Source organism: Lithobates pipiens, unplaced genomic scaffold (assembly GCF_037356315.1).
Source record: "Lithobates pipiens isolate NorthernLeopardFrog02 unplaced genomic scaffold, aLitPip1_a1.2 Scaffold_8, whole genome shotgun sequence".
Taxonomy (NCBI): Eukaryota; Metazoa; Chordata; class Amphibia; order Anura; family Ranidae; genus Lithobates; species Lithobates pipiens.
The window spans coordinates 543932668-543941323 of NW_027507903.1; the positions used below are offsets into that span (position 1 = coordinate 543932668).

Sequence of the window (8656 nt, forward strand, 5' to 3'; positions counted from 1 at the left end):
ATTCCTTGGACTTCATGGCTTGGTTTGTGCTCTGACATGCACTGTTAACCATGGGACCTTAGTGTGTGCCTTTCCAAATCATGTCCAATCAACTGGATTTACCACAGGTGGACTCCAATCAAGTTGTAGAAACATCTCCAGGATGATCTGTGGAAACAGGATGCACCTGAGCTCAATTTTAAATGTCATGACAAAGGCTGTGAATACTTAAGTACATGTGATTTTTATTTTTATTTTATTTTTAATAAACTTGCAAAGATTTCAAACAAACTTATTTTACAAATATTGTATCCAAGAATAGGAAAAAAGGGGAGGGCAGGGGATTTTTTTACGGTACACTATATAAAGAGACAGAGATTTCTTAAAAAAGAATTCATAGCTTTAATATTTGAAAATATGTTAAAATTATTTTGGAAGAACCAAAATAGCAAATATATAATAACAAATACACTTTTTATACAAAAAATTACATGACACAAAGTATAGGGGATCCTGAAAATGTTAGTTGCTGAGAATGATCATGTATCCTCCCGACATGTTTCGCGTTTTTGCTTCTTCAGGGGAGTATGCAACTAACATGAACATAAACACAAGAAAAAAAGGGGTTTAAGAATACAGAAAATACATTTATGCCATACAATTAGATACACATAAGTTTCAGAACATTAAATATGAAATTGGTCTCAATTCGCTCAGTCCAAAGAGGTACAATGCTTACCCAGGTATAATCATTCCCGGCATCGCAACCCACAAGCCAATAGATGGTGAAATAGGTGGCAAGAATTAGGTGACAGGATCAAATGCTAAAAACAACCCAGCCCCATGCAGGGCATAGATGGAGGTAGACAAGCGCTACAAAAATCAAAAACAAAATCCAGAGATAAGTACCAAGTTTACAAATCCAGCACAGGTATTGAAAAATGTTACTTAGTAACAGAAAGGGTAAACAATATCAATCCCTAAATTATAAGAGGGAATTGGGGCTGAAAAACATGCCTCCATAGTAGAACATGAGATGCTCATTTATCAAAGGAATGAAACAATTGATTTTAATTACGCCTAATTAATATAAGGATTATAAGAAGTGACTGTTGGAAATATACAACTAATATACTGTTAACAAGAGTAAAAGGAAAAAATTATTTTTACCTGCAGTTAAAGTCAAAGATGAAAGAATTAATTCCATATGGTAATAATGGTGCAATACAAATGCAACAGATTACAAAGAAAGAATCAATTGATTCATTGTGGTGTTTTATAAATTACAGAGTGCAGCGGTATGCTGCCACTGCCAGGCTTGCTGAACCTACAAGCAAATAGAAAGAAGGATGAATAGGTATAGGTATAGAAAGATGAAAAACGGTGTTGTAACAGTATGAAGTTCAACTGAAAAAGTATATTTACCCAAGGGAAGAGTCAGCGTGGCGGTAGTATCTGTGCTGAACCTGCACTACAGATGAAGTGACAGCGCTGCCTTTTGTATCCCCCATCCATCGAGCCGGCGTCTGACGTCACCGGCTCGATGCGGACAGCCATAGGTGGAAGCAGTGAGCATGTGCAAAGCCTTTCGAGTCGGCATTTAAACTACCAACCCCATAATGCCTCAGTGCTGACACGAGGTTCATTTGGATAAATGCTGATGGAGATAGGGCTACGCTAGCTCTCCGCCCTTAAAGGGGCGGGAAGACACAAGCCTGCATAGAGGGCAGATGAAACGACGATTGTCATGGCTTTTAACCCTAGAGGGGATTACATGCTCCCTTCCACCTCAGATCGGGAGCCGCCTGGGGATATGACCCAGCGGCGCCCTTGGGTGTCCATATGCCCTTGCATACTTGGAGCAAGGGAAGACAGAAAACAGAGGATCCAGTCCCAAATCACAAAACAGTATGGCTTAGGAATGCGGTGTATGGAAGGAGGGAAAAAGCAAAGCTCCTCAATGTGGGTGGGACTCATAGAGAGCAACAGAGATCCCCAAGTGTGCAAACCATGAAACCCACCTTGGGCCAAGCAAAGCGAGACATTAAACGGTATATATTACCTATACAGCGTTAATAGTAATAAGAAATGACATTTTTTAATGTACAGAGATATTTTTAAATATAACACAAACATAACAATAAAGAAAACAAAAATAAAAATAAATAACAAAAATGAAAACGAAATAAATTGGGGAGGGGGTAGGAGGAAAAGAGGGAAGGGGAAAAAATGAACAAAAAAAGGGGAAGAAAGGGGATATCACTTCTCTCTCTTCATGCCAGGCTCCACGGGGGCTCACAGCTGAGGTAGGAGGGTCCATGAAACAAACAAACAGAAATTAGCTATAGAAAAGATCTGTAGCTTATATTTTCATTGAAACCAGGGTATTTTGTGGCTTTTAGGATAAAGATCCACTTGGCTTCAGTTTGTAAGAGAAGCTTGTCCACTGAGCCACCTCTTGAGTTTAGAGGTATGTGGGCCAGGGCTGAAAATCGTATCCAGTTGGGATCAAAGGCATGATGGGTGCCTATGTGCCTACTTATGGCTGTAATAATTTTTTTTATTGAGAATGGGTTTGATGTGGTCTTTTATGCGGATAGAAAATAGTCTTTTAGTTTTACCTACGTAAAATCCTCCACAACGGCATTGGGCCAAGTATACAACGCCTGGAGTGGAGCATGTAACGTGAAATTTCGAAACAAACAGGTTGCCATTTGGCAGTCTGATCTTTCGAGAATTATATATATAGGGACACATGTCACATTGCCCGCATGAATAAGTACCTGGATGTTTAGGTTTAGTTTCACCTGAGGGGTCCTGAAAGTGACTTCTAACTAAGCTGTCCTTGAGTGATTGAGGTCTCATATAGGTGATTGATGGTACATCGTTTATGTACTGATTAACAATGGAGTCGGCTTTTAGAAGAGGCCAGAACTTATTGATTATAGCACGGAAAGAATGATGTTGGTTAGAGTATTTGGTAATGATACGTACTTTATTGTCAAAATTTTTTTGTTTATTGGAGAAGAGAAGGGAAGTCCTATCTTTATTTTTTACTCTATTATATGATTTTTTCAAAGATACATGACTGTATCCACGTGCTCTGAGTCTATTATATAAGTCGTTGGCTGCAATCCTAAAGTCCGAGTCAGTACTGCAATTACGTTTGGCCCTTAGATACTGGCTATAAGGGATGCTCTTAAGAAGAGGTTTTGGATGAAAGCTTGTCGCATGCAAGACCGTATTGCCAGCAGTGGGCTTTCTGTATAAGGCAGAATATACATGTCCAGTGGCATCAATTTTAATGGTTAAGTCCAAAAATTCAATAGAATTTTGACTGTAATTTAACGTGAACTTTAAATTGAATGGATTCACAGAAAGTAGATTAAAAAAGAGCAACAAATCTGATTCTGATCCTGACCAAAAAAATAAAATATCATCAATATACCTGTACCAGGCTGTGATGTTACTTAGAAAAGGGACGAGGTCTTCACGCGCGAAGGTATCTTTTTCCCACCCCCCCAGGTACAGGTTGGCATACGATGGGGCACATTTGGTCCCCATCGCAACCCCCTGCACCTGGAGGTAGTGGGATTGGTTAAATTGGAATACATTGTGCTTTAAAATAAAATCCAATAGTTTCATAACAAATTCATTGTAAGCAAAGAAATTTGAGCCTCTTTCTTGCAAATAGGAGCGTATTATTTGTAAACTTATTTTACGTTGTCATTATGGGGTATTGTTTGTAGACTTTTGAGGAAAATAATGGATTTAATCCATTTTGGAATAAGGCTGTAACATAACAAAATGTGGAAAAAGTGAAGCTTTCAGGATGCACTGTATATCCAAATAATGTGTAAGTTGTCAAATGTGGTCAGGTGCTGCCTATTTATAGTGGAAGTGACTTATTTATGTTTGACAAGTGTATCATTACCCCGGGAGGAGCTGCTCAAGTATATTTGGTTTTGTACTGTGCCTTTCAACCACAAGAACAGTCCCAACCCCTCTGGCAGACCTAATATGTAGTATTAATGCAAAACACAGCCATAGAAAAGGAACACAACTGTGGTAAACCAGAAGGTATGTTTACTGATAAGATAAAAGCATTTAAGTGTGAGCAACATGAACGTTTACAGTTTAGAATGGTATATACATGTGCAACTCGTTTTTTCAGAATTAGTTTTTTTAACAAATTTAGACAAATTTGTTAATTCAGAAATATACGAATTAACGAAATCCCGTTTAACAAAATTTTTCTGAAAATTCTAAATTCTAAATCCGAAATAACCAATAATAACTTTTAAATGATAGGTATTGGAATTTCCTTTCAAATTTGGCTGTTAGTGAACGTAACGAATATGAATTTATCCGAAATTACGAATTATCAGAAATAACTAATGCTGTATCTAAACGAATGGAATATAACAAAATAATAATAAAGAATAATAATACATTTTTATTATTATTTATTATTAATTTGTTCCGTTCCATTTGTTTAGATGTGGCATTCGTTATTTCGGATAATTTGTCATTTCAAATAAATTCGTATTCATTACGTTCACTAACAGCCAAATTTGAAAGAGCGTTCCAATACCTATAAAGCCCCGTACACACGATCAGATTTTCTGCTGATTTTTTCCTTCAGATTTACCAAAACCATGTAGTGCAAGGGCCTGCCTGATTGCATACAAATTGAAACTCCTAAGGTTTGACCTCATAATATATGGGTTTTGGTAAATCTGAAGGGAAAACTCAGCAGAAAAACTGATAGTGTGTATGGGGCTTAATTGAATAGTTAGTTATTATTAGTTAGTTAGTTATTCTTTAGAATTTTTGGATTTTCTTTCTTATTTGCGGATTTTCTAATTTTCGATTTCACAAATTTACGAATTTTCAAATTTACGAATTGCGATCATAACAAATAACCCGAAAAGAACAAATGCAATGAAAAAAAAAACACTTTTTTTGTCAGTGCACATGTCTAGAATGGTATCCCTTATAGGAACATAATCAATAATCAAATGGCAATTACATACCAAATATTGAACATTTAATAGTAATAACGATAATCTCTGTACTCAACTAAGCACATTCAATGCCTATGTGAACAGGCTACAGGAGAGCAGAGGAATGGCTCCTATGAGTGTCAGTCCCCTCTCTACTTCTCCTCCACACATAAATGCAGAACAGTAAATAATAAGTACAACTTTTAGCAAGGGGAAAACTATATTGCAATTTAACCTTCCCTTACAGAGAGTTGTATTATAGCTCTATGAGCTATAACTAAAACAAATCCCTGAAGTGGGAAGTGAAAGTAGTCCTGTATTGCTGTGCGGAAATCCGGTTGATCTTCAGCTAGCCGTTGATGTTTAATCGCATGCAAGAATCTTTGGATGGTAAAACAAAAGTAGCTGACCCAATAAGTTGTGAATAAACAGGAGACAATCTTCCTGTGTGAATCAAACTGTATCTGGATTCACAGTGATCACTGACTTAATGATGTTAATGATGTTATGTTCTGTGCAACTACAAGCAACAGCAGAACAATGGATGGCAAAGATGTCTGTATATAGTGTCTATGCTGTTTTAGTACAGATCCTTACCTAAAGAGGGTGTAAGAGACAATGGTGTCTATATACAGTGTCTATAAGCCTGGGCTATTGCCCGCTCACCACACTGGAACAGGAGATGATGATCTCTCAGAAACATGGCTTAAGGGATGACATCCGGCCTCCGCCGCACCACACCATGGCTCACCTGAATCCAATATCTCTGCAGGATGGAGGAGAAAGGAGCTGCCTCCAGGCTACCAGGGAACAGTGAAAGAGGACTGTCTGCAGGTAGCCCTCCAGTTATCCGCTTGACAATTCTGCCAGAGTAGGCAACGACTCAGCTGCAGCTCACACTGTCACAGATTCCCTGCATGCAGATCCACGCTCCAAAGGGAGAGATCTAAGCCTAAACCAGCCTTTTTATATCCCCTCCCAACAGTCTATTTTTCTCTTGCTCAGCAGTCTGGAAGTTGTAGTCCTAAAACAGTGCAATCTCAATGTGAAACTTGAGTCCTGGAACTACAATTTCCTGTATGCTTTGCTTCCTGGTGTTATTCACTCTGCTGGCAGGATGTGATGACACAGTCTTTGCTGCCACTAGATGGAAACAGTTTCACTGCGGCAATGTTGCAAAGTGTCTTCTGAAAATGCAGGTAAGATAGCTGGCTACACAAGTTATCCACAGTAAGTGGATGTGGTGATTTCCATTTTACCAAAATTTCCCTTCTTGTGTAAAAAGTTGTGAAATAAATTGAATAATTTGGTGTCTGGATATATGAAATGTGACAGTAACTCCAAGTAAATATAGCTCGACCCATAGGCAGTTGTACAACCATAATATCATTCAGCACAGTAATAATAAGTTGCCAATATGCCAACACAAGAGGACAGGACCAAACCATATGAAAGAGTTTTCGTTTCTTTTTTTCCATTTTTGGCAATTTGATGAGAACCTAGGGCTCAACTTATGAATTTGTCAAAAAAGAAGTGTAGTAAACCCTATGTAGATGTGATGAATGAAAGGGGCAGGCCAGGGACAGTAAGACTGGGGAGCAAGAAAACTAGGTGGGCTCTATCTGATTTGCTGTTTCCTCTAATATAAACAATTGCAGTATAGGAGAGGAGACTTTATAACTATGTAATTCTGATGTTCAGCTTTTATAGGGTACAGGACACCCTTTATTGAGAGCTTTCAATTCGAAGCAGTGCTTGTTTTATTGAGCTCTTTGTTGACAACATTACAGCTCTGACAGACAGACTCTTTGGAAAAATAAGGGCAGACTTTCTGTACTATCTGAATATCCTATATATACAGCTTCCTGCTGGGAATGAATGGAACGGGCATCTTTTGGCACCCACCGTGTTCCTAGCAACTGCTGATGTGACCGACACCATGGGTGATGGTGGCAGTGACATCACCAAGCAAAGAAAAAAGCCATGGCCATATTTGGTCACTGATGTGACTGCCCCTTCCCTGCTGACAGCTCAGTTGTGAGCACAGAGTCTGTCAGGTTTCTTCTTTCTGCGAGTTGGTGGGCAGTGGTCATTGTGATTGATAATGGATTTACAATGGACATTTTATAGTGATTATTCAAATGTTTGCGTGTCTTTATTTCTAGGTTAAATTTTTTTGTATTATGTACCCCTTACTCACATAGGAGGAAAATGGTATCTTAGGTGCTCCTTGTTTTTAAAGGGGGCTTCCAGATGCAGAATATCCCCCCACCCACAAACACCCACAACCACTGGGAAGGAGAGGTCTGTGTGCCATAAAAAAAAAAACAGCCTGCTGGGAAATGTCATTTGCTGGCAATTTAAAACCATTTTTCTCCCTTTGCAAATATCAGTGCTGCTGCAGCACTTTCTGTTTCCTTCCTTCCCAAGTAGGATTAGGGCACCCCCAGGCCCAGGCATGGTAGTTAAAGCGCAACTCCCCTTTTGTTGACCCCCCCCCCCCCCCCCCCCGGGTAATCTATGTACATTGCAAGGATTATAACAAACTTTGTTGAAAATTCCTACCTTTTGTTATTCTGAAGAAATCCATGTGTGTTTTTCTGTGCCATTAGACCAATGGGAGTGGTTTCATCCCTAATTAGGAAATCTGCTGGGTCTGCATTCTTTAGACATGTTCCTACTGGGAGTATCTCACCAAAAAATTAATTTTTGTTCCAGGAGATGCCTAAAATCTGACTTGTATCTTAGGCAAACTTCTGGGAAAATTGCTGAGTGAATCACACAAGCAGGAAATTATTTTTCTGGGGAGTGGTCAGTACACATTGTGTGTACAGAACAACTCCAGGTAGCTATATTCTATTGCATTTTTAGAAAATTAGAGCCGCTGCAGATTTAAAAGGGAAAGGTAATTTTTTTTAATAACATTCAATTACAATATGACTTGTGTCACAATTGTGTACGCTATATTATTTTTTCTTTATTTGATATTTTTTTCCCAACAAAAGGTGGAGTTACCCTTTAGATAATTGGGCATTTTTAATGCTTCACTTTAAACATTTATAAAATCAATGCTCTTGGACAAATTGTATATCTACAAAAACAATGTTTTGCATTGATACATGTTTCTCAGGACAGTGCCCATCCCCATGCCATTTTCCAATGCTATTTTTTGACAGCCTCTTGCCCATTAGCCCAGAAAATCGACATTTTGATTTTGACAGATTACCTGGAACAAGTAGCAACAGATATCCTTTATCTGTTGGACAGCAACCAATACCAACCAGAGAACAGGACCTTTATTTTCTAGCTATAGAGGGAGAAATTAGACCAAACTTAATAAAGACTCTTTACAAAGTCCCCTTTATCATGCCCTGGCATGGCTTCAGAATTTGGGGAACTTTTGGGGGGTGTAAAATGTTTTTTTCCACCCAGCCATTGTCATATGGTGCTTTCACTGAAATGTTTTTGTATATGGCTATGCTATGGATAAATGAAAGAAAACTGACAACATGGACTAAAATTAAGAAGTAAAACACAGAGGATGATCAGATCAATAATACTGTACACCCATTTCTATATGTACCCAAATCAGGAATAATGTATATCAGTATCATAGAGGAATTAGTAAAATAAAGCTCTTGCCCCATAGAGATAACAGTCTAATTAGGCTC

The 8656-nt window shown here is 38.3% G+C and overlaps 1 long non-coding RNA gene across 1 annotated transcript; it reads right to left on the reverse strand.

The window, feature by feature from the left end:
• Window positions 1–357: 357 nt before the first annotated feature.
• LOC143963589 (uncharacterized) lies at window positions 358–2067 on the reverse strand. The gene is made up of 4 exons (XR_013271005.1): window positions 1405–2067; window positions 1150–1306; window positions 719–852; window positions 358–572 (listed from the first exon to the last, which is right to left on the reverse strand). It is a non-coding gene; the product is annotated as an uncharacterized LOC143963589 (long non-coding RNA).
• Window positions 2068–8656: the final 6589 nt, after the last annotated feature.